General features: G+C 35.7%; 1 protein-coding gene across 1 annotated transcript in view; it reads right to left on the bottom strand.

The window, feature by feature from the left end:
• CYLD (ubiquitin carboxyl-terminal hydrolase CYLD) overlaps positions 1–26,756 on the bottom strand; it is a 104,249-nt gene that overhangs the window by 63,991 nt on the left and 13,502 nt on the right. The gene's annotated exons all lie outside the window — the stretch shown is intronic.

A 26,756-nucleotide genomic window follows, 5' to 3' on the forward strand; every position in this document is an offset into this window, starting at 1 on the left:
AAATCTGTCTTTTCGGAAAAATATGAAAGAAAAATTCCAAAAACATCCAATGTTCGAAAAATCCAATCCAAAAACATTCGATTTAAAAAAAAAAAAAAAAAAATTCAGGGGATATGAAAAAATTTGCAAGTAGAAAAAAAGTGTGGGGGGGGGGGGGTGGGGTGGTGGAGACTTTCAAGATTTCTGTGATTAGAAATATTCACATCCCAATTCTGTCTTTAAATTAGATGGTATTACACTATAGAAGTTTGATAAAATCCATTTTATGAAACTTGAAAAATCTAACCAATAAGGTTATTGGTTACATTCTAGAAAATGCAACCGTTGACCTTATTGGCTGCATTTTTCAAGTTTTATAATAGGATTTTTATCAAACTTTTATAGTGTAATACCGGCCTTAGGCGAGTATTACACTATAAAAGTTTGATAAAAGTTCGTTTATAAAACTTGAAAAATGCAACCAATAGGCGGATCAGTTAAGTTCACTCGAATGTAACATGTTTATTGGTTACATTTTTCAAGTTTTATAAAATAATTTTTAATCAAAGTTTTTTAGGGTAATACCAGCCTTAGGCCCGGATTACACTATAAAAGTTTTGTAAAAGCTCTTTGATAAAACGTGAAAAATTCAACCAATAAGATCACCGGTTGCATTTGCTTGAATGCACCCGATGTGCCTATTGGTTAAATTTCAAACTTTTATAAAAGATCATTTATAAAATTTTATAGTATAATCCCGGCCCTGAGTGCACTACAAAAATTTTATAATAATTCTTTTAAAAATGCAACCAATGAGCTAATCGGTTGCATTTGCTCGAATGCAACTGATAAATTTATTAGTTGCTTTTTTCAAGTTTTATAAAATAACTTTCATAAACCTTTTAAAGTGAAATCCTATCCTTAGATTAGTCACTTCTGAAATATAAAATTTCATTTTTTTCAGTTTATAGACTGAATATCGAGTAAAATATACTTGTAGGTATCGGGGGAAATAACAAAAATATTCAAGTGCTTAGGGCCTTCAAACGTCTTAATCCGGCCCTGAGTGAACGCCGTACGCGGATAACGTTGTTTATTAAAAGTATTTTTTTAAAGTTAAAAAAATTAAAAGATTAAAAAAATTTAAAATAATATTTCAAATATGTAAAAAGAAAACAGTGAGATTTTTTAAATTAAATTTAAAAGTTATTAAAGTATGTAGTCAATTAAACATTGGCAATGAACAGAACGGCTTATAATATTGGTCCCGTCAGTAGCCGTTATTGACAGGTTTTATTGTATAAAATTGCAAAGTATGGACAAAAGGCAGTTAAAGTTGCTATATCTCCATCTCAGAAGGAAACGGAGGGATAGACGTATGTGGGTACATCATATTTGATGAACAGGCACCTTCATATTGTGTTTTTAAGGGTATTTATGGCAAATAATTAAAAAATTCCGTGCAAAATAATCTTTAAAAAGTAGCCAAAGATGCGGACGAATTCGCTCCGCATCGTGTGAATAGACCCGAATAACCCAATTGTCAAAACTTCTATGTGCGGATGCGGAGCCAGCACTTAGTTTTTGACACATGCGGACGACGTCCGGACCCGCATGAACATTTCCTAGGTGCGGAGATGTTTCGGCTCGTCTGAAAGGCTCAGTATATTCCAATTGTTAAAACTTCTTCCGGACTCGCATCCATGTGAAAGATGCCTTAAGCCGGGTTTTCCTAGCAGCAGGTTTTTCTGCGCCGCATGAACCGTATAACTTTATCGCACTACGCGTTTGTGTTTTCCTAGCGTGGCGTTATTATTTATGTTCCGTTTGCATATCAACGTACTTTTGTCATTTTGCACAATAAAAGAGGGAGACAGAAAGGAAGGTCAAGAAAACACAAAAAAAAAATGAAGATCGGCGAAACGCGCGGCACACGACGCATTTGACTCTTCCAAAAGCAGTCAGCTAATCACGCCTGCCGTAAAACGCTGGCGTGAGGCGTGTTTCGCTCTGTACGAAAACAGTCATACCGCTTTTCCCATTGGTGAGTGGACGGCGTGTCGCGCTAGGCGATTCACGTTGCACGCAACACAGAGAACCTGCTCCTTGGAAAACCCGGCTTTCGGTCGGAATGTCTATATTGCGGGTCGTAATGGTGCAGAGTGGGTAACCGAACTCAGGGTCACCATTACCAAACGCAGGGCGAGAATATTTTCGGGTTCCTTTTGCAGGAAGAAACAGTTGATTTGTTATTTTGTTATATCATTTTGAATATTCATAACATTTTCATGGTTGTGGCACAGCAACCCTTGCTTCTGTCAAAAAATTATTTTTAAACTACAGGAGTATTATCTATTATAGCGATTATGTGTGTGTGTGTGTGGTGTACCCCCCCCCCCCCCCCCACAATAATTTTAACCCTCGCTCGATTTCTCTTCCCGATATTTCAATGACTTCACTTCATCAAAAGAACTTCATAAACGACACACGAGCGTTCATAACGGGTGTAGACTAGACATTTTCCCAATATATATTCACATACTATATGCATCTTGTTCTGCGTTTTTGGTTTTTAAAAATATTTTGAAATCAGTTGATTCTTTCTGAATCCCCTGTAAAAATATTAACTTGATTTATTGCACATGTATAATTTGATAAAATTATATGATACATGTATTATGATACATGTATGGTAAGTAGCCACTTAGGGCCCTTTCACACGCAGCAGATCAACACCACCTACAGAACAAGGCCTCTGCACGAAGCTTGTGTGACGTCACTTCCATAGGATATAGCAGAGTAGGATAAACGGAGCCTTTCAGACGATGCGGAATGCGCCCGCATCTTCGAAGTGTTCATGCCATAGACTTAAGATATAAATAGACCGCGCACGCTATTCATAAAACTTGTCGAACGTGAAGAAAAGATGAGCAGTATTGTCGGGGAAAGAACAGGTTCTGCGCTATTACATTTGGCGCGTTTTCGCAGAAGCTAGGATGTTGCTGTAACGAAATTTGACTCAATTCGATCAAGTTGATGAAAACTTTCCTTCATTTTTTCAATGAATTTCACTCATTTTTATGTGAAATATTTAGGGAGTATCAGATTTGAAAAAATAAATTCTATAAAATAAACAAATATTGGAAAACGGAATTTATTTATTTTCCATTAAGTGATAATTCTTAATAATTTCTTAACACATGGGTTTTTAAATTTTAATTGAATATATAATATTTGAAGGAAGTGAATATAAACAGTATAAATTTCATGAAATAAATTTTTTTGGCACAGTTTTTAATAGCTTTCTAAATATCTATACACACACAGGAAACAAAATATTGTATACAACAAATATATAATGTTTATGTTACTGTAAATTTGATAAATCCGTAGTGCGCGTTATCTTCAGAAATTATGCATAATAGTTGGTAAATATATGCATAATTACCAATATTTTTAGTAAGTTTGATGAATTTCGTAGCATTTATCACTTTTTACGAATGAATCGAATAATTCTCAAAATGAAGTTAGTAAGTTTAATGAATATGGAAAAAATCCATGCTGAAATATCACTTTATTTCAACAACTTAGTTCTGTCCGTATGAGATGCGTGCACTACACATATTTCGCCATAAAAATTAAATTAATAATAAATGCGAAGATAGAGAGAGATTTTTTTTCATCGGCTTAGTTCATGTTGGCTTTTGCTGTATTTATCAGCATATGCAAACATAACCGTTACGAAGAGGGGTAAAAATACTATTATTTTTAGAGGTTGTTATGCATTTTTATGCAAAACTGCAATTGTCTAGAGGGGGGGGGGGGAGTTTTCCTCACATTCTATTTAAATAGAATATTTTTCATAAATTTCTCCATCTGAAAAGCATATTTTCTTCCAAGTTGAGCAAAACTCGAATGAACTCACTAGCTCGCCAAATCTTGCGGAGACGTATATTTCAGTTAAAACTTCATAAAACTCACAATTTCAATCATTTATTGCCAAAAATTCTATTAAAACATTTAATAATGATTCATGTCATTTGAATTTTACCAAAACTTGGAACTTTAATTGAATTAAATCCAAAATGGAGTCGTTAGAAACTGAGATTACGTCAGAAATCCATTGCATCGTCAATTTAATATTCCAATTTTTAATTTATAAGAAGGGGAATAAGCAAAAAAGTATTCCTTTGTGAAAGGATAATGTTCCTCCTTTCCTAAACCGTTCAGAACATCCGAAAGCTGCACACGTGGTGACCATTCTAATGAAAAATAAGACAGCACTTGGAGATCGTCATACGAACAGCCATAAGGAAAGCATTGCCAGCGAGATTCCCTGACCAGCCTTTCGACCGGAATCACGTGACTCCGGATCTTTGCTTCACATTGTAACCCCTCGCGCGCACTCTATAGTATTATTACTCTGTGGTTCATGCGGGTCCGGATGGCGTCCACATGTGTCAAAACCTAAGTGCAGGCTCCGCATCCGCACATACAGGTTTTGTACATTGGGTTATATGGAGCTATTCACACGATGCGGGTCCGGGTCGAATTCATCCGCATCTTTGGCCACTTTTAAAGATAATTTTGCACATGGATTTTTTTAAATTATTTGCCATAAATACCATTAAAACACCATATGAAGGTCCCTGTTCATTAATAGGATGTACCCACACATACGTCTATCCCTCCGTTTCCTTCTGAGATGGAGATATAGCAACTTTAACTGCCTTATGTCCATACTTTACAATTTTATACAATAAAACCTGTCAATAACGGCTACTGACGGGACCAATATTATAAGCCGTTCTGTAATTCATTACGAATATAATTGAGTACCACTCTTTAATAACTTAAAACTTATTAATAAATTAAATAATAAATTAAAATTAACTTTAAATTCAATTAAAAAATTTTATAAAATTATTAGTTTTTTCTTTTTAAATTTTTAAAATTATTTTAAAAAATATAAATATTTAAAATTATTTTCAATATTTTTCAAATTTTTGATTTTATTTTTTTAAATTTTTAATCTTAATTTTTTAAAATTTCTAAAACTAAATGCTTTTATTAAGCAACGTTATCCACGTACAGCGTTCACTCAGGGCCAGATTAAGACGTTTGAAGGCCCTAAGCACTTGAATAGTTTTGTGCCCCCCCCCCTCTCTGATACCTACATATATACACTGAAGAGCCAAAAAAACTGGTCACCTGCCTAATATCATGTAGGGCCCTCCGTGAGCACGCAGAAGTGCCGCAACACGGAGTGGCATGGACTCGACTAATGTCTGAAGTAGTGCTGGAGGTAATTGACACCATAATTCCTGCAGGGCTGTCCATAAATCCGTAGGAGTAAGAGGGGGTGGAGAGCTCTTCTGAACAGCACGTTGCAAGGCATCCAGATATGTTCAATAATGTTCATGTCTGGGGATTTAGGTGGCCAGCGGAAGTGTCTAAAGTCAGAAGAGTGTTCCTGGAGCCACTTTGTAGCAATTCTGGACGTGTGGGGTGTCGCATTGTCCTGCTGAAATTGTCCAAGTCCGTCGGAATGCACAATGGACATGAATGGGTGCAGATGCTTACGTACCTGTCAGAGTCGTATCTAGACGTATCAGGGGTCCCATATCACGCCAACTGCACACGCCCCATACCACCACAGAGCCTCCACCAGCTTGAACAGTACCCTGTTGACATGTAGGATCCATGGATTCATGAGGTTGTCTCCATACCCGTCCATCAGCTCGAAGCAATTGGAACCGAGACTCGTCAGACCAGGCAACGTGTTTCGAGTCCTCAACAGTCCAATGTCGGTGTTGTCGGGCCCAGGCGAGGCGTAAAGCTTTGTGTCGTGCATGTCACGTCTAATGATCCTCGTCAGTCCCGTTCTTACATGATCTTTTTCCGGCCGCAGCGATGTCGTAGATTTAATTTTTTACCGGATTCCCGATATCCACGGTACACTCGTGAAATGGTCGTACGTGAAAATCCAAATTTCATTGCTACCCCGGAGATGCTATGTCCCATCTCTCGTGCGCCGACTATAACACCACGTTCAAACTCACTTAAATCTCGATAACCTGCCACTGTAGCAGCAGTAACCGATCTAACAACTATGCCAGACACTTGTTGTGTCATATAGGCGTCGCCGACCGCAGCGCCGTACTCTGATTGGTTCCATATCTCTTTATTTGCATACGCATGCCGGAACCAGTTCTTTTGGCTCTTCAGTTTATTTTACACGATATTGAGTCTATAAACTAAGAAAAAAGTGAAATTTTATATTTCAGAAGTAACTAATCTAAGGATGGGGTTTCACTCTAAAAGGTTTATGGAAGTTATTTTATAAAACTTGAAAAAAGCAACCAATAAATTTATCGGTGACATTCGAGCAAATGCAACAGATCAGCTGCATTAGGTTGCATTTATAAAAGAATTGTAAAATTTTTATAGTGTAATCCGGGCTTAAGACAGAATTGTGATGTGAATATTTCTAAACACAGACATTTTGAAAGTCCACCCCTCCCCCTTTTTCTACTTGCAAAGCATGGGCGGAGATACGGGGGGGGGGAGGACTGCCCCCCCCCAGAGTCGAACGTGGAGTCGACTGATTTAATGTATATATGTATAGATGAATTGACATCATCATCATCATCGTGCCCCCCCCCCAGACTTCCAAGTCAATCTCCACCTATGTTGCAAAGTCTTTATCTCCTTGACTTTTACTCGAATTTTGTGCCTTTTTCGGGAGTTCCGTGACCTTTTTCTCATTCCATGACCTTTTCGTGATGGTAGACACCCTGGTATTGCCCACTGAGCAATACGGAAACTGGAGTGATGACTCCCTATACAATAACAAAGACGTGCGCGAGCTGACACGTAGGAATACAAAAGTGGGAGTGACGAAGCGAGATGGGTAAAATCATTGCCGGTTTCAGCATCTAAACTATGGGAAAACTTCGATCTTGAGTATTTTTTCAGTTGTTTTCATATTTCATTCGTATAGATGTCCATCTGCACCATAGACGGAGATTGACTTGGAAGTCTGGGGGGGGGGGGAGCACGATGATGTCAGCTCATATATACATTAGATCAGTCGACTCCACCTTTGAAGCTGAGGGGGCTGCCCCCCAGCGCCCATGATCTGCACATACACAAATGGTGATATCGTGTTCTGCCTATAATTGCACCAACCGATGGGGAAAATTAAAGGAAGATGGAAATAAACTTCAGTTTCATAAGTGCACATGATTTTATATTAAAAGATCCATTGATTTTTATACTACAATTGTAAAATTAACCGCATGTGGTTTTCATTCCACATTCAGTTTGTTTAATGAGCATAATTCAAAATAAATTAATTTCACATGAATTTTAAACTTCATAAATATATTTTTTGAAATTGTGTAATCTGCTTATACTCACCGAGAGGTTGGTGTGCTAATTTCTCCCCCCCCCCCATGTGGGACTCCCTGTAGTAGCAATCGTTTTCTATGGTCATGTCACAGTTTCTGTTGTACCCTTGTCAACAAAGTTTTCTGACAAGGACAAATTGGGTATTGAACTCACAGTACCTCAAAGCATTCTTTGGTACTTTAGGCGAGTATCTTATAGACCTGGACCATCGCGTCCCTGCTGTCCCCTTTAATCTGAAACACCTGAGTGCTGATGTTTGAGCTCCCCCCCCCCCCCCAAATTGTTGTGTTGACACGGAAAAGCATGCAAGTCACAAAAAAATTGAAAATTGTTCTTCTTGTGCATTGGATAAGATGGTATGAACCTATGCTAGTGGAATGTTAAAGTGCGTGAAATCGCTAGAAGAAATAGTTTAGTTCTGCAGCTCTCCAAAGAGGGCGATATCACTGAGTGTTTATGGCCACAAAGACTTTTTATTGTCCTGTAAGATTTGATTTTTATGACTTGCATATTCTTCCCATCAACTCCACAGTTAATGAATACACAATTCCATGTTTTTACATGTTGGCACCCCTGGTCTTCCTTGAGCTTCGACTGCATAATTGTGAAAATGCCTCAATTTAGTGCAAAGTTTTTTTGGATAGTTCCAAGTTCATTTAAATTCCAATGTATATCACCTGTGAAATAAAAATGTCTTTTATTGAAGTTTTGGGCTACCATCTGGTCATCTTCCTTAATGTGTTCATTACTGCTGAGCTATGTACTGCTTAGCAGTACTGAGTATGTAATATTACAGTCTTAATTAGAAGAAAAGATGTTAGTTTCTGGTACCCTTGCAATGTGAGAAAACATGACAGTTGTAGAGTCATGATGAAAATAAAGCTAATGAAAATGTTAAAGAATTTCTTATATGCTGTGAACATTGCATATGTTGAAGGGACAAAATCCCTTCAAATTTACAGAATTTGCATAAAATACTGGAGAAGATTTGCATTGCAACTAAGTAATTATTTGATAGCAAACATATAAGTGCTCTTGTGAATTGTGATTTTAATATTTCAAATTATGCTCTGTGGACCTGTTTGTAAATGGTTTATTGGAAAAAACTTGTATGTGTACATATAACGTTTTGGAAAAAAATTAAACTTTTTTCTCTAATTTTCATTTAATTTCTTGCATTGAAAGTTCTTTTTGAGCAATTAATTTGCGGAAATATTCACTGCTACTAATTTTTGAAGTGGGAGCCTTCACCACAATACAAAACATTAGAAATGTATGTTTTTATTTAAAAAAATACTTCCTCTTTAGCTTTTAAAAAAAGGTATTTTTCTTGTACAAAAGTAAGTATTCATTTTTATAAAAAAATTTTCAGATGAATAATGCATAATTATTGGCTGAAAAGTGAAAAAAAAACGGAATGTATAGGTCTCATATTTGGAATTGCACCATTGCATTAACACGTTCAGGGAATGTTTCGCCCACTTTGCCCCAAAAGGGTGTGATGTATTGACAGCTCACAAAGTCCTCACTTCACTTTCCTTATAGCTCAGTGGAGTAATAGTCTGGAAAAGTAAACTCTCTCATTGAAATTGAAAATTTTAAAAACGTTAAATGAAATGTAAATAAGCATGCTTGCATACAGCCCTGTAAAATTTTAATGATCAGGTTGATGAAATCATATGGTTGCAGATTTTGGTGATAGGAAGCCCTACAATCACCCAACTTTCATTGGTTGTCGAACACAGGTATCCGCTGCATACACACACATACAAGCAAGAGCACAAACATATCTTAATATCTCAGCATAGGCCTATGGTTTTCAAAAAATTCGAAAAATGCAGAGTTGATTATGTACATATGAATAGTATCAGAGCAACAGCATCTACTGATTAAATTTAATTTAAAATCGGGGGAAGCTGAAGTTGAAGGGGGGGGGAGGAGGTCGTCACCCATAATTCTTGTCAAAAGGGGTTGTGCTTCAAAAAGTTTGGGGACACTGTTATACAGTACAAGAAAACCTTTGAAAAAGAATAAAGAAATAATAGAAAACTAGAACATATTGTTCCAAATAATGTCTCTTGCAAGCACGCCAGATAGCAAAGTGTGAAGCAATTCCACGCACAAATTTATTTTACATAACAGCTATATGTATATACACGTATTCACAAGCAGCGAGTTGGAACACAACTTACAAATAGAGTGCGACCTACAAATAAGACCTTGTCTTTCAAATAAAATTCAACAACCTGCTCTTAATAGTTCAGTAAAAGCCGAGCCACTTTACAGATGAGGGAGGAGGTTCGAGATTATTCTATCATCTTCTCATGAGCTCCCAGTCTTTCCCATGGTGTCATGACATCGCCAGCTTATTGGCGTTGCTGCCAAATGTGTCCACTTGGTGAAATTGCATTAATGGTTATTTACAGGCAAAAAAAATACATGATAAATAATTATTATATATTATCACAAAAAATGAGTAACTTTGCCTGGTTTTAATTTATACAAAAATTGCCACGTTTTTAAGACAAATAAATTCAATTGGTCGACGCGTTTCGGCTCTTCAATGGAGAGCCGTCATCAGGACCTCGTGGTCAGAATTCACACGAATGAGTCGTGGAAGAGTGATGTTTACGTCTGGTCGTCCGAAGAGTTCGCCTTTGTATTTGCTGCGTCCGAGTGGTCTTTGGATGCGAATTGGGGAGCCATCTGTTGTAAAGTGTTGAAAGTTTTGTCACGACTGAGGTTAATAAAGCCTGTCCAAGCTGACGAAATAGGTGGTGTGTTTCTTCCATCATTAACGAGGAAATTCTGGCATGTTCTGATGAAGTATCCCTCGAGAAAATTCAATTCAGAATTGTGTGTTACTTTTTTAAAAACAAACGCTTTATCAAAATCAAAATAATGTGAATGTTGCCAACAGTGTTGGGCAATAGCCGAATTATCCGTCTGTCCCTTCTCAACATGCTTTCGGTGTTCGAGAACTCGAATATTTAGATTTCTTCTAGTTTGGCCAATATATCCATTTTCACAATTCTTGCATGGGATGAAGTAGATACCAGATTTTTTGGAGGGTGAGATAGGATCTTTCAGATGGGAAAAGGTGAGTATATTTGTTGGCTGGAATATTGTATGGAAGTCAAATTTCTTGAAGATAGAAGAGATCATGAAACTTGAAGAAACGAATGGAAGAACAACGGTATTAGAAAACTGTTTTGAGTCAGCTAAACAGATGGGAAAAGGTGAGCACCACGAACCTGCTCCCAGCTGACTCAAAACAGTTTTCTAATACCGTTGTTCTTCCATTCGTTTCTTCAAGTTTCATGATCTCTTCTATCTTCAAGAAATTTGACTTCCATACAATATTCCAGCCAACAAATATACTCACCTTTTCCCATCTGAAAGATCCTATCTCACCCTCCAAAGAATCTGGTATCTACTTCATCCCATGCAAGAATTGTGAAAATGGATATATTGGCCAAACTAGAAGAAATCTAAATATTCGAGTTCTCGAACAACGAAAGCATGTTGAGAAGGGACGGACGGATAATTCGGCTATTGCCCAACACTGTTGGCAACATTCACATTATTTTGATTTTGATAAAGCGTTTGTTTTTAAAAAAGTAACACACAATTCTGAATTGAATTTTCTCGAGGGATACTTCATCAGAACATGCCAGAATTTCCTCGTTAATGATGGAAGAAACACACCACCTATTTCGTCAGCTTGGACAGGCTTTATTAACCTCAGTCGTGACAAAACTTTCAACACTTTACAACAGATGGCTCCCCAATTCGCATCCAAAGACCACTCGGACGCAGCAAATACAAAGGCGAACTCTTCGGACGACCAGACGTAAACATCACTCTTCCACGACTCATTCGTGTGAATTCTGACCACGAGGTCCTGATGACGGCTCTCCATTGAAGAGCCGAAACGCGTCGACCAATTGAATTTATTTGTCTTAAAAACGTGGCAATTTTTGTATAAATTATTATATACATAATTTTCATGACAACATATGTGTTCGCCATCCAGGGTATAAAAAAATCAATTTTTTTGATTTAATTAACTGACTGTTTATTAATTAAAACAAATCTTGTTAATCATTCAGAATACATATTTTTATATAACCTGTTTTTTCTACTAGTTGCTCAAATTTAATTAAAAATTAATGAATAAACTACAAATGAACTACAAGCAAAAAATGACAACATTAAAATTCTGTGTTTGTATAACATAAAAGGTTTTTGAGCCTGAATTAACTTCATGGATTAACATTGTGGAGAAAAGTGCTTTTATTCATGAGCCCCTTCTCCTCTTTTTTAAAGTGAATGCCCGGTGGCAACTCAGTATCACATATTGCAAGGTTTTGCTATTAACTCCTTATACAACCACAGGATTATTCAGCATCTAGATCAGTGATTCCCAACGTGGGCGATAGAAGGTACGAGAATAACATAGGATTCTATGGGTTGGATTACGTTGGGGGCGATGGAAGAAAAAATTTTCTGAAGAAGGGGGCGATGGGACAAAAAAGGTTGGAAAACTATGATCTAGGCGAGCGGTTCTCAACCGGTGCTCCTTGTGCACTCCCCAAGGGTTCCGCGGCTGCTCAAGGAAAATAAAATAAAAACAGTAATTTGAAAAAAAAATAATTGTAATTACTTTAGAATAATAAAAATAAATCAGTAATAATTACTAATTAATTTTATTAGCAAAATTATTTTGCTGAATAAGTAAAAAATATGTCTACGGGGCTCCGCCATAGAAATTATATGCCAAAAAGGGCTCCGAGAGTCGAAAAACGTTGAGAACCGCTGATCTAGATGATGAAAAACAAATTCTATTGACAAGATTGTTTCTTGCGCAATTGATTGATGCATTTATTATGATGTGTTTCATAGTTGCATGATGTTATTCAATAGTTTATACATTTGTATTCTTTCACAGATTTAATAAGTTTCTAAAAAAACTAAAAAACTCTAGACATTTCCAATTTTCCTATTAAATTTCAACGATATTCATGTTTGTGAAACATCTATTATTATTTTAAATTAGCAATTAGGGACATAGAATTCAAAACTTTATACAAAAAACAATTTCTCTGCTTTTTTTATTAGGGGGAACACTATTGCCCCATTATAATGCATGGAAAATATTTGCAGATAGATCTAAGTTTAGCTCCCAATATTTTTCTGCAATTTCTTCCATGCACAAAATCTAAAAATAGAATAGCTATCTTTCTACACTGTACCTAGGGATTAGGTTAAAATCTATATTTATATACACATCTTCTATACTTCTTTTAATCACAAACTTTACCACATATCAATAACATGCATACCATACTTGGTTATTTTTACTTCAATATCATTATTGAAATGAAAAACTAAATTTGAATTTTGTGATTTTAATCATGATTTAAAACAAGCTGATTTAAATCGGGCAGCTTTTCGATGCCAATGTTGTTGGGCACAAGCAAGTTGTTTGGTAGAAAACGTCTACATCACCAGGGTTGGGTTTGTGACGTCAAAAACCAGTTTGTCTAAAAATAAAACATTTTGTTTGTCATGTCAAAACTGGTTTTTGACATGACAAGCGTCAAAAACTGGTTTAAATCATCAAAAACTGTCGAAAACCGTCAAAAACCTAAATGAATGCCTTCTGATAATGTTTTGAACACAATAGGTATACAACATGATGAAAAACTTACTTTTTTACATACTACAATGTTTTATTTTTAAACATTAATTTATTACAGTAATTAAAACAAAATATTAATTATAATTTGCAATTTTGAATTTAACATATGAGCATAGAACATATAAAATATAATTTTATGCATATAGAAACGTCCTCTCCACTTGTCAATACAAGATTCATCGAAAGACTGATCCCCGTGGTGGCAGTGATGAATTTTCTTCCTTGTAATCTTCATCTCCACAAATAATCAGTCTTTCGATGAATCTTGTATAATTTTATGGTTTATGTATCTAAGCTACTCATTACCTGTGTCCGATTCACTAAGAAGAATAGAGCTGCTTATTCAAAATACGTATGATAGGGCATCAGGGTTAGGTTTTTGACCCCAGAAACTAACTCGGTATTAAAACTATCAAAATCTTACAGTCAATGATGTCAAATAGTTTCTGTTAACTTGATAGATGTTAAATAACAAAACACTTATTTTTACTTAGATTAAAGGGTTTTATATTCAGAAAGATAATTACTGAGGAAAAATATCTATTTTGATATTTTAAATTTTCTGATCTGCCCAAAATTTTATTCCATATAAAAATTCTCAATCAGCATCTGTTAATGCACTAATTAAACTCATTTATTTTCACCTAAAAATTTCTTAGATCAGAGTGTATAAATTCACAGAGCTTTAAAGAGTATTTTCAACCAAAGCAGAGCTGACAAGACTTGATACCCAAAGCATTTGTTTTGCACGTTTGAATACAGCTTCAATTGGAAAACCATTGCATTATAAATGCTAGTTAATGTACCATATCATAGTGCAGAAGTAAGAATAACTAAGTTTGACATATACAAGCTAGCATTGCCAAATTAAATGACATTTTAGTCCTACAATTTAGCATTTTGATGTCTAGATATATTTCAATGTTATGCACAATAAGAGTATCCTTTTAAGTATCAGTGGTTATCTAGATAATTAAATTATAACAGAAATCAACATTACATACATGATGTAATAAACTTTTTTAAACACTTATCTGTTGTAAAAAGAGGACAGCAGACAGTTTATATCAATACAAACATATATAAGCAGTTGAAGAAATTCTGGAAGGTCAAGAATCATCTTGAATCAAATAATGTCAAATTGTTCCACAGTTTTCCCTTCAATGTTCATGTTATGCTTTATTCAAATTTTATAAGAAAAAAAAACATATATATTGTCCAAAATAATTCTGTCGAGAGTAGAAAATTATTTTAGAATCATATTAAATATTTATTCTTTGTATAACATAGTCACTTTAAACATTATATGCAATTAATGTGTGCATTTCAAATGGGAATTTTTAAATCTAAAAGCAATATTTGAGGTTTTTGACGTGGTAGTTTAAACTGCGTTTTAAACCGTCAAAAACGGCCATGTGTCAAAAACCTGCCAACTCTGTACAGCACACATACACTCTTTTGCAAAAAAAATGAAGCACCATTGAGAAATTTACTTTTTTTTACTGAAATTAAACATGTGTAAAGCTTATACACAGATAATGAAATGATTAAAAATTCAAAGCCGTAAGACCCATCAATGGCTAGCAATTGCACATTCAATGTTCAAATCAGAAAAAAAAAAACTCCCCCTGGAAGCGATGCATGCTTGTATATGTTGATGTAAGGAGTGATAAAGATTCCTAATCTCATCTTGCGATACATTCTGCCAGGCATTCATCAATTGTTGCTCTAGATCTGCAGCATTTTGGGGTGCCCAAATCTGGTGGCCAACCATGTCTCATACATGTTCGATTGGTGAAAGGTCTGGTGACCTTGATGGCCAAGGAAGGGTATCAACACCACAGAGGCAGCCCAGAGATATGCGAGTCGTATGGGGCCCTGACATTAGCATGTTAGAAAATGGCCTTAGGATGACGTGCCATAAAGGGTAATGCAATTGGCCACAGGATGTCATCAACATATTGGTAAGCTGTTAAAGTTATACTCAGGACAACTAGAGGTGACCTGCTGTCATAAGAGATAGCAACCCACACCATCACGCCAGGAGTAATGGCTGTATGCCTTTCTAAAACAAAGGCTGATTGGAACCGCTGGTCCCGGCCCCTCCACACATAGGTCCGATGGTCACCTGCTCTAAGACTGAAGCGGGATCCATCACTGAACACTATGTGATGCCAGTCTGCTGGCAGCCATGATGATTGGCTGCTACAACACTAAAGACAACTCTGCCGATGTTGGGGGGTTAAAGGCAGACGTCTCAAAGGCTGCTGTGAGCGTAACCCCACCTCAGCTAAGCGCCGTGAGATGGTGGAAAGTACCACGGGTAGCATGGAAGAGTCTGTAGCATGTTGAATAGTGGACAATGATGCTGTTGGGGCGATTCGGGCCTGTCGCACAATCATCCGGTCTTGCCTTACATTCATGCACCTTGGTCTTCCAGAGCCTTCATTCCACAGAATGAAGGCTCTGTATGATCAGCCAGCTCCATGCATCCCGACTATTGCTCTGTATGACCAGCCAGCTTCACGCATCCCAACTATTGCTCTGTATAACCAGCCAGCTTCATGCATCCTGACTATGTGACTATGCTTGAAGTTGTCCAATTGGCTATAAGGTCTTTGACAATGTCGTAATGGCATTATTGGTTGTCTCCAGGGAACTGCTGGAAAAGATAAACCGTCTGCGATTGTTACCTGTTTTATACAATGCTAGTTAAACAGTAGAAATCTGTGCTATGACCAAAGTTAACATTCACTGGCCTTGAAAATTTAATCATTTGCATACTTGGCATAAAGGAATTCACATCTGAAATTTCGAGATGATTGGATTATTTTTTAGGGGTGCTTTGTTTTTTTGCAAAAGAGTGTATTAGAGTCATTCGCACAATATGTGTGTGGATAAATTACATAGTAAATTTCAACTCCTCTGTGCCTAATACTCAAGACCTAGATTTTCTCCAACAATATGGGATCAGATATGGTTTCAGAATCAGCTAACAAGACTTTTAGCTCCTTTTCTCCTGATTATTCACTATGCCCTGAATGATTAAACACGGAAGAACTTCATCTCTTATATGGCAACAGTTGTTCCTCAGATTTGATGTTCTAATCAGTAGATGAATAAACCTATGATTTTAACCCTTTCAGTACTGACAGTACTTTAAAGTATCACCATCTCTTTTTAATCCCAGTAACACATCCCTTACATACGTTGCTGATTGCTGATATTTTGAAGTATAAAGGCTGCATAACTACTTTACAATTACCAGGTGACAGCACAAGTGTGTGGGACTACAAGTTTTTTAAATATGTAAATTAATAAAATTCAGTTAGACGTTTTACCCCAGTAAAACTGCATTACACTTTTATGCAATGCAGTAAAACACTGCTTCTCGCAAAATGTTCTTTGACAAATTCATAAAACAAATTATGGCTTTCTTTGTAATAAAGTAAAAAAAAATTCATTATTATGTATTATTCAACAGATTTGAATTGGTATTTTTTAACTTTTTTTGTATGTGTATAGTGCTGACAACTTTCAAGTAACAGGTTAATTAGATTATTGTGTAATAAATAATAATCTGCAGAAAAAAAAATATTTTTTTATTTTTAAGCCTTAATGACCTACCAAAAATTTTTCATGATAATCATTTTTTTTCTCATAATGTAGTACTGAAAGGGTTAAAACAAAAGAACCTAGCAGCTCGGAAGAGGTTTTTTTGTTAAGCAGAGCAGAAAGTGCCAATGCTGTGACAAATGAAGCTCTTTGAGTGAACGTCTTTTTTTTTTACATCCCACAAAGAATTTAAAACTCTTGATATTCACACCAATGCAACAAAAACCATAGAAACACTGTATGGATTGAAAGTGTATGTGGATGAACTTCTTCAAAGGCGCAGCTTTGAAAGCTATAAAATTAATGCTTGCACAGGGCTTCACAAATCAAAAAAATATGTAGGTGCCAGCCAAATTTCTAAGAAGCCAAGTATGGTTTCTGTTGAAGAAAGAAGGTCCTAAATATTGTTGTTTCCGACCAGTGATTCTTAACCTTTTTTGTTGTAATCTCTATGATGGAGCTCCATATATATATATATATATATATGGGTTTTTTTTTTTGTTTTTTTTAAAATCAAATTTACTGATTTATTTTACTTACTTGAACAGCTGCAGGGCCCCTGGGAAGTTCACAAGGAGCACCCGTTGAGAACCGGTTTTAAATATTTCCAGCACATACATAGAACTGAAAAGTCTTTCAACAAATTCAATAATGTTTGTAGCGTCAACTCATTTGTATGCAATGTCCTGACCTTGACATATGTAAAGCAGAAGGAAGCTACACCTGTAGCTGAAATTTGTTTGTTTAAAGATGGTGAGCTTTCATTGTAAAATTTTTGTTTTTGGACAGATCAAAATTTTGAAAAATGTAGTTTAACCAGTCAACTGTCCAATTAATTTCTCCGAGCGTTACCCGCAGTGCCCACTTTTTTTTGAAGGTGCACATGCTTTTTCCCTTTTTTTTCCCCTTTTCTTGGAAGTTTGAAATATTAAAATATTTTGTTTATAGCATGTTTCTTTTATAGCTCGAATGTGTCGAGACATAATATGACACCCCAAAAGTGGGGAGGGGTGGTCATAATGTCCTGTGACTAAAAGAAATGCTGTTGATGGATTTATGTGGAACCATAGCAGTTGAACCTTTGCTAAAAGATATATGAGTAATAAAACACATGCATCTTTGCAAGGGAGTTGAAAATTGAAACAAAAGCGATGGGGATGCAGCTTTGCAAAACATGACAAAGATAATAGTAATAATAATCTCAGACCTTGAAATATAATTGTCAACTCCATCTAGTGACGAGATAATAAAGTAGAAAAATGGCTGTACAGAGATGGCAGCACATGTATGACAAATTATTTTGTCATATCTATGTGAAAAAGACCGAAAAGTCTGCGTGTCTGCAAATGCCGTCATAGGCAACACCATTACATATATCAGCGATGTCAAATGCAGTCAAAACCACTTGACTGGTTAATCAAATATGGAAGTAACTACCGTATATACTTGTGTACAAGCAGACACCCCCCCCCCCAGGACCACCAAAAACTGCAATAAATTTAAAACCCGTGTATAAGCCGACCCCAAAAACTCTGTACATTTTTAGAGAAAAAAATTCTTATATTTTCATGCAAAATGAATAGCTTGCAAAAATTTACAATAGATAATGATTCAAACTTTTTCATCTGTTATCTGTTTCTTCTGAGTCTCCAAGCTCATCATAATCCATCAGATCATCCAGATTTTCATCTGGGCTGTCATCACCATTGTCACTTTCAAAGAGGATATTTTCAGTTCTGTCCATCGCAATGCTGATGCTACACTTTTGGAAAGATCGGATGATAATTTCGGCAGAAACAGAATTCTACACCTCATGTACCCATTGGCACACTAAATCAATGCCCAGTTTCTTCAAGGCACCACTTTTTGTAGTTTCTTTATCATCAGAACTCATCCATTCAATCCACAAACTCCTCAAATAGTCTTTGAGAGGATTGTTGATGCTCACATCTAAAGGCTGTACCATCGATGTTAGCCCACCTGGTATCAAAGCCAATGATGTTTTCAATTTCTTTGTCTCGGCTTTGACATTATTGGTTCTGTGGGGTTTGAACATATCCCATACCAATAATGCCGGTTTCTCGAACACTGCTACAAAAATAACTACTGATTGCGGGAGGGGGGGATCAATATTTTCTCATCAAAAACTGACCGGAGTATAAGATGACCAGTCCACTTGGGGAATGAATTTTTCCACAAAAAAACTCGCTTTACAAATGAGTTGTATATACGGTAATTCTTATTTAATATGAATTTATATTAGTGTTACACATAGTAGGACACATAATGAAAACTCTAAAACATAATATTTTGTGGATTTTATTTTCCGAGAAAACGTAATTAAGGCTCCAAGTAAGAAATGAAGTCAAGATTAAATGACAAGTAATTTTGGCAATTGGAGACGGTTCATAATTTTAGAAACATGTTTAATAATCTCGGGAACCTGTGAAAAATAATTTTCCTTCAATATGATCAAAGAAGACGACAGTTAGAATGAATAGAACAATCTAAATGGAAGCTAAGAGAGATCCCCAAAATGTTTACTGAGTGAAAAGCCAGATGAATTTAGTTCGAAACATGGACTAAATGTGAGTTTATCACTTGTAAAACATTGGCTGAACATCATGGGCTTGTTTGCTTGTCTTCCAAGTAAAAAAATCGTTATTACTTAATTACAGAAGGGAGGGGGGGGGGGAGTTATACCTATCTTCCTATTGATAAGGCAAATAATCCAAGGTACAAATAGGTAATATATATATAGGCTAATATATACACTGCTCAAAACAATTAGGGGAGCACATGGTTTTAACAAAATTACGCAAAGATGTATGCCGATAAGTAACATAAAATGAATCATCCATAATTTAAAGCCTAGCAGGAAATGGAAGAAGAAAACTTCATATGTAAATCAAAGTTCATGACGTCAAAAACCAGAAAAAGGAGATAAGGGCAGAAATCGGGATGTTGCAGAAACGTCTGTTTTACTGCCGTAACTGTGAAATTCGATTGCGCAGTATTTTTTTTTTGAGACAAGGTGACTTGAGGATGTCTCAACAACGTGATTTACCGGAATCCATGGCATGGCGTGTTATAGGCAGACTGGAATCCGGGCAAATGCAACGTAGTGTCGCGGACGCTGTTGGAGTCGCCAGAAGTGTTGTTGCAAGGCTGTGGAATCGATTCCAAGAAACAGGAAATGTTAGACATCGACCAGGGCAAGGTCGGCCACGTGCCACTACAGCAACTGATGACCGGTATATACGGTTAACAGCCCATCAAAACAGAACAGAGAATGCTACGCAGCTGCAAAGATGGTTGCTCTTGTCAACAGGACGAAGGGTGTCCAGCCAAACAGTACATAATCGGCTTCATGAGGGAGGGCTCTATGCACGTAGGCCAATGGTCTGCATTCCGTTGACCCCACGCCACCATGCGGCCCGAAGAAGATGGGCTGCTGAACATCGAGATTGGGAGCAACATGATTGGAGCCAAGTGCTGTTTACAGACGAGTCCCGATTCAGTCTGGAGTGTGACACCCGACGTGTTCTGGTATGGAGGGACAGGGGCACTCGAAATAACCCCACATTCGTTTGTGAAAGGTCACAATACAGACGAGCTGGTTGGATGGTATGGGGTGGAATCAGCATAGGCAGACGTACGGACCTGCATATCATTCGGAATGGCACTTTGACGGCCCGAAGGTATGCAGACGAGATACTGCGACCTCATGTCATCCCTCACGCTGGAGCCATTGGAGATTCCTTTGTTTTCCAGGATGATAATGCCCGACCGCATAGAGCTCGTCTGGTGGAGAACATGCTTGAAGCTGAAACAATACAGCGTATGGAATGGCCAGCGTGCTCTCCTGACCTGAATCCGATCGAGCATGTTTGGGACATGCTCGGACGACGCATTGCTGCGCGACCAAGACCACCTGTTACTGTCCGAGACGTGCAGATTGCACTTCTTGAGGAGTGGAACAGTATTCCCCAAAGTCTGATTGATAACCTCATCGCATCCATGGCAAACAGGTGTGCAGCAGTCTTGGCTGTGCGAGGAGACCACATGCCCTATTAAAACTCATGCGTCATGTCTAAACGGTACTTTTTTTTATCGTTTACATGTAACCAAATTGTTGCCCTAAATCATCTTTTCATATTTTTTCCATATTTTCAAAGAATTAAAGCTTAATTCCAAATTTTTTTACGTCTTTTTTCTGTATTGCGCATTGATATGCGTGTATTATCCATTGTATGCCAATACGTGGCTGTCTTGCACGGTTTTCTTCACTTTTTTGCTTGCTCCCCTAATTGTTTTGAGCAGTGTACATATGAGGTATTAAAGGTTTTTATATGTAGTCATAAGGTAAATTATAAGGAAATCATTAAGGCATTATAGGTTCTTGGTGTTAAACACGGAGGCGAAAGTGAGGATGGTTTTATTGGCTAAATGTGTGTCCTCTTTAACCTTTTGAAAAAAACAAAAGAAACTGGTTCTGTTATAAAAATGTATTTCGTAACTATGTCACCCTTAACAACATGAAACACGTCACTATTATTGATATTCCAGCAAGACAATAACCATAAATATTGCTCAAAAGTTGTTAGACATTGCTTGAAATATAGCTCAAAAGTTGTTAGACATTGCTTGAAATATAGCTCAAAAGTTGCTTGAAAGGCAATGAAATGAGAGTTCATGAGTTGTGAAGTCAGTCATAACTTCAATACCATCAAGAATTGATGGACTGAGTTCAATAGAAGAGTCCACCAATTCGACGGTTTTAAATAGTGTGAAAAAAGAATAGAAAAAATATCTACTGATCATGAAACAAACACACTGAGGATATACCAAGTAATTTTACATCCAAAGATTTTCCAATGAAGAGTTGACTTAATGTACTTTATTATAATGCATCTATGACATGATCGGGTTTGACTATTTAGTAGTTTGCTTTCCTGTTGGTTTATGTCAAAAGACTTTTGACTCACCATAAATGTGATTAAATTTTTTTCTGATTTTACAGTGTACAAAAGATGTTTTTTGGTCATAACAGTTTGTAATGAGGTTCAGTGTTTGTGTTTCATGAGACAGATTTAATTAAACAAGTCAAATACCAAATTTTTAGACAAATTTATTGTTGTCAAAAGACTTTTGAGTGTTTTTGTAATGACTCTTACTCATGTTGACACATTGCAATGAAACAGGATTTTTTTTGTCATCCTTAAATTTCAATCTAGAAATCACAGGCAGAGAATGTTAGGTGCCAAAACCAATTTTTTAGTCACCGTGGTGACCTTGCACCTGAGATTTGTCAATCCCTTATGCTTATAACAGCAAACATTGTGACAAAACCTCTGTTCTTCCAATATTTATGATTTTATAAGAAAAATTTACATTTCAGGAAGTGCTGTATGACCAAGGCCTGGATGTTGTTGACGTAAAAATTCTAAAAAATTACCATAAAAAATGCCCAAAAAATTCGAAAAGAATTTCCTAAAAATGACAAAAAATTCATCAGTATAATAATATGAAGTTCTTGAAAACACCAGTTATGTTCAAGTTGAACGAAAATGTTTCACAAAAAAAAAAATAAAATCAGATTTTTTTTCCCTTTCATTCCCCCCATCCCTCTCAACATTACATTTCATCAAAAATTACCAACAGAATTTTCCTAATAAAAAATTTGTAATTTTTAAATGGGTTATGCAATCTGAAAACAAAAATATACAAATATGTACAGCGAAAATGTACAATGAATAAGAAATAATGTGTGTATTCAAACTTCTCACCTTTTAAAATGATTAATTCAAAATGCATTACTTTGCAATACCAAATGTTTTCAAAATTTAAAGATCTTCTGTTGTCTTATACCTAGAGAAACTTCTCTTAACATAAACAGATGTTATATGGGCATAATTTATATCAAAAAACTGAATCACTCGCAGTTAGTCCCTATTCAATCTCGAAATTTTCGGACTTCCAGTCACTACCCTGAGAAAAATTTCTGCTGTCTTAAGTCCACTGTTTTTTCCAATCACTTCGTCAAATTTTGCTACAACAGATTGGACTACCCCGCCTTTCACACACCTAAGAACTTCTCACTGACTTTATTTATGCAGCGAAGAACATCATTTAGTCCTGTGTCTTCCTTCTATAAAGACTGGATAAGTGAAAACCAAAATACTGAAGTTTGACATCATGAATACCAACTGTCCTTTAATATTTTCTTGGCGAAACAAAGTTTGAGAATTTTAATGCATGCAGCATCTTCCTATCCAATTCATTTAGTATAGATTTGACTACATGAAAATTTTCATTGTAGGACATGCAAGAATTTAGCCATGTTCCCGATCACGCAATCACAGGTGTTGGAAGCAGAGCTAATGTAGGAGCTTTGTCTTTAAAACAGGGTTGGGGTTTTGGACAGGACACGGGATAAACTGTCCAAAACTGTCTGAAACTGTCCAAAACCTCCAAGTTTCAAAATTTTATGTGGAAACCTTTTCGATTTTTTGTTTTTTTTCATGATACTAACATATTAAAAAAAATACTAGCAAGAGAATATATATATATATATAAAAACAAATGACACCTTTTTGAAATATTTGTATATATATATATGTAGTTTTACATATATATATATATATGTAAAACAACATCAAAAATATTTCAAAAATGTGTCATTTGTTTTTTTTTTCCCCTAAGTAAATTGTTTCACCAAATTGATGGTTTTAAGTTGGAAATCTGATAGTAAATTAATATCACTCATATAAATGTTTAAATAAACACTGTTTTAAATTTTTTAGTTTGTTATAAATGTTATTTCTACTTCACATCTTATTTTTCATGTATGATTATGAAGCAGGTACTGTATTTAGGACAGTGATTGTCCAAAACCCTGCCGAATCTCTCCAAACACTTTTCTTTAAAAAAACATTACATTGAAGGTACCAAATATGCATAGTCACAGTTATAACCATTGCATTATTGTGAAACTCAACATAAATATTATTTTTTATTAGATAGCATTATAATGATGTGAATAATATCAATGGTGTAGTATTTATTTGATGCAAATTGTTTGACTTTTCAAACTTTTTCTTTAAATTTTAAAAATTGATCTTTCTATTTTGCATTCTACATTTTTAAAAACTAATTATAAATAAAGGAAAATATCTGAAGAAAATGAGGCCACTATGTAGCACCTACTCATGACTAACAAAACAGTTTCACAAACACTTATGCCTATATGATGATAAAAGTCTTCAAGACCCAAAGTTTTTGTTAAATTTAAATTTCTGCTCTTCTTATGAGGCTAGGAGGTAATATTTTATCAAATAAATTCAAGCTATATTTACAATTCTATCACATGGGGGACAGCAATATGAAAAACACTGGAAGAAGGCTTATCAAAAGACTGTCTTTAACACAGTATTTTTATTTTCATGTCCCCCAAGTTATGCATCAATTGAAAGAATATTTTCAAATTTCGTTATCTTAGAAATCATCTTGGCACAGATAGGGCAGCTAAATTAGTTATGTGTTATCGAATGTTAAAAGGCGCAGCTGCGCTTGATTATTAGTTCTCGATTATTATGTAATTTTAATTTCATTCTGCAGTCATATCTATTGCTTTTTTCTAATTTTCATGCGACAAATTTTTATCCCATTCTTGTATCTTTCATGTTTTCATAAATCTAATATCTAACCTCAAGACAGTTCAGTTTCAATTGTTTGATAACCTGATATCAGTCATGCAACTCTACATATACTGTTTTGAATTTCAAAATTTTATTACATTTAATGTAATTAATAATATAATTTATATAATATAATCAAATTGCGAAGTTTTTCACTTATAATTATAAATAGGAGGTTTTGGACAGTACGGTAAAAACCTTGCCAACCCTGCTTTAAAAGTTTTTATGCGATAAGGAAATATCACAAAAACTTTTTCACATTGGAAACATAGGCGGAGATACACTTGAAAGTCTGGGGGGGGGGGGAAACCACGATGATGTGATGTCAATTCATATATACACGTATACATTAGATCAGTTGACTCTAATTTTGATGCTGGGGGGGGGGGGGCAATCACGTAAGCTTCTGATCGCTCGCCCCGCTTTTATCATATATTGAGCAGCATTGATCAAGAAAAGTAAATTATTACTCCACACCATTTGGCCACAAAGCATTTATGCTTTTGTCAAAAATTTTTGACAGATAGTGGAATGATTGACTTTCCTCTACTATCTGAGAATTTAATAGAAAGATTTTTCCTGGGTGATCCGGCTCTGGAATACCTATGATGACATTAGTAACAGGGCGGGCTTCAGCTTTCTTTTGCTGATGAAGGGCTTGACTGACTTTTTATCTTCAGCAAAAGACTTAAAGAAATGAAAAACCAAAGACTTGAAGAAAAAAAAGCCTAATGAAATCTGTTATATTTTCCCCTTTGTGACTGTAGCCAAATTATAAACATGCTCTCTTCTGTCTGGTTCCCATAGTAGGATGAAGATATTTTTTGTAATTTGCCCTTTGCTTTTTGTTTAAATTGAATGCCTTTATCATGACACCAGTTGTAGTTCAATTGTTTAAAGTGGTTTGATTGAAGTGTTGTATAAATTATATATTCAATAATATTATTCAATGTAATTAGCACACACACACATTTAATTTTTTTCCCTTTTTATACTCTGAAAATAATTTTGGAAAAGTGAAAAATATCCTAAAAATACCAAAACTTGAAAAATGGGCAAAAAATGCAATTGTCATCAACATCCTGGCCTTGGTAATGACAATATATGACTGCTACTGTCGTTCTAGACAGAACTTTAGCTCTAAACTTAGAAACATGGAAATTTTATATATATTGTAGGAGTTTAAATGCCTAAACAAAATAAGAAAAGTTATGAAATCTCAATAACGTGAGGTCAAACTGGTGTTGTGGTAAAAATGACCGCATCTGTCACTCTAGGGTTGAAAATTGAAATTTAAAGCTTGCTGCACTTATGTAAGTTTTTAATTTTATAGTAAGTAATTTCAAAAAAACCATAAGCTGTAGAAAAGTCTATATGTGAACCTGATTAAAATGAAATTAGTAAAAAAAACCTTTATGCACATCAACACTTAAACAACCATATACAGTGAAACCTGTCTAAGGCAGACACTGTATGAGATGGACACCTGTCTTAAACAGAATCCAAAGATAGTATTCAATGATTAGTGCTTTGATCTGCACCTTTATAAAATGGAAATCTCCTTAAAATGGAACATTATCCTAGTTTCCTGACGTTGCTGATACCCCTGTTAAAAAGTCTCACCACAGACCGAGACGGGCCTATAACAGCACAAATATTCAATCATTACACTTCACTCATTATTCATAAAATAGATGGCAGCACCATAACAAACATTACATATATACAAACTTCACATTGAGTTCAGAACACGTATACACATATTCCAACACGTAGGCCTACCAATTCGTTAGATGTTCCGCAGAGGAATATGGACGAGGTGCATGTGTGGTTAAAGTTATCAGATTCAAAAACTAAGAAAGGAGGATGCCTGATCGTGCACCTTTTTTACGTCACTCTCCCAATTTTCACAACAGATTGCACCACTGGTAATTGGCTTTGAGTGCTTTTTGCATCCTGTTTTCTTTGTTTTTCCATGCGAGAGGTAACATCAACCCTCTCCCTTTCCACCTTCAGTACACGGCATTAGACGTTTCAAACTATGGTATTCTTAAAATGAATGTTGTGGTTTTCTTCTTCCGGGCTGTCTTTTTCATGTTATCCTGAAACCGGGCAACTAGGGGAAAATTGCCCCAGATCCCCAATCAGGCAGGTCTGGTAGCCCGGGTGCCAGATCAGATGGGGCTTTCCCTAACAAGCTTGGGGCGACCACTGATAGACAGAGCCTTCATTTCCAACCCATCTCATTTCTGGCAGTAAATTGCAGTACAGCGATATGACCAGAATTGGTGTTTGGTGAAATAGATCAGAGTAGGGTGCAAATTTCATACTTCAACATTACAAAA

Source organism: Pholcus phalangioides, unplaced genomic scaffold (assembly GCF_987345545.1).
Source record: "Pholcus phalangioides strain wild (caught in Gottingen) unplaced genomic scaffold, Ppha-v1.0 ptg000021l_1, whole genome shotgun sequence".
Taxonomy (NCBI): Eukaryota; Metazoa; Arthropoda; class Arachnida; order Araneae; family Pholcidae; genus Pholcus; species Pholcus phalangioides.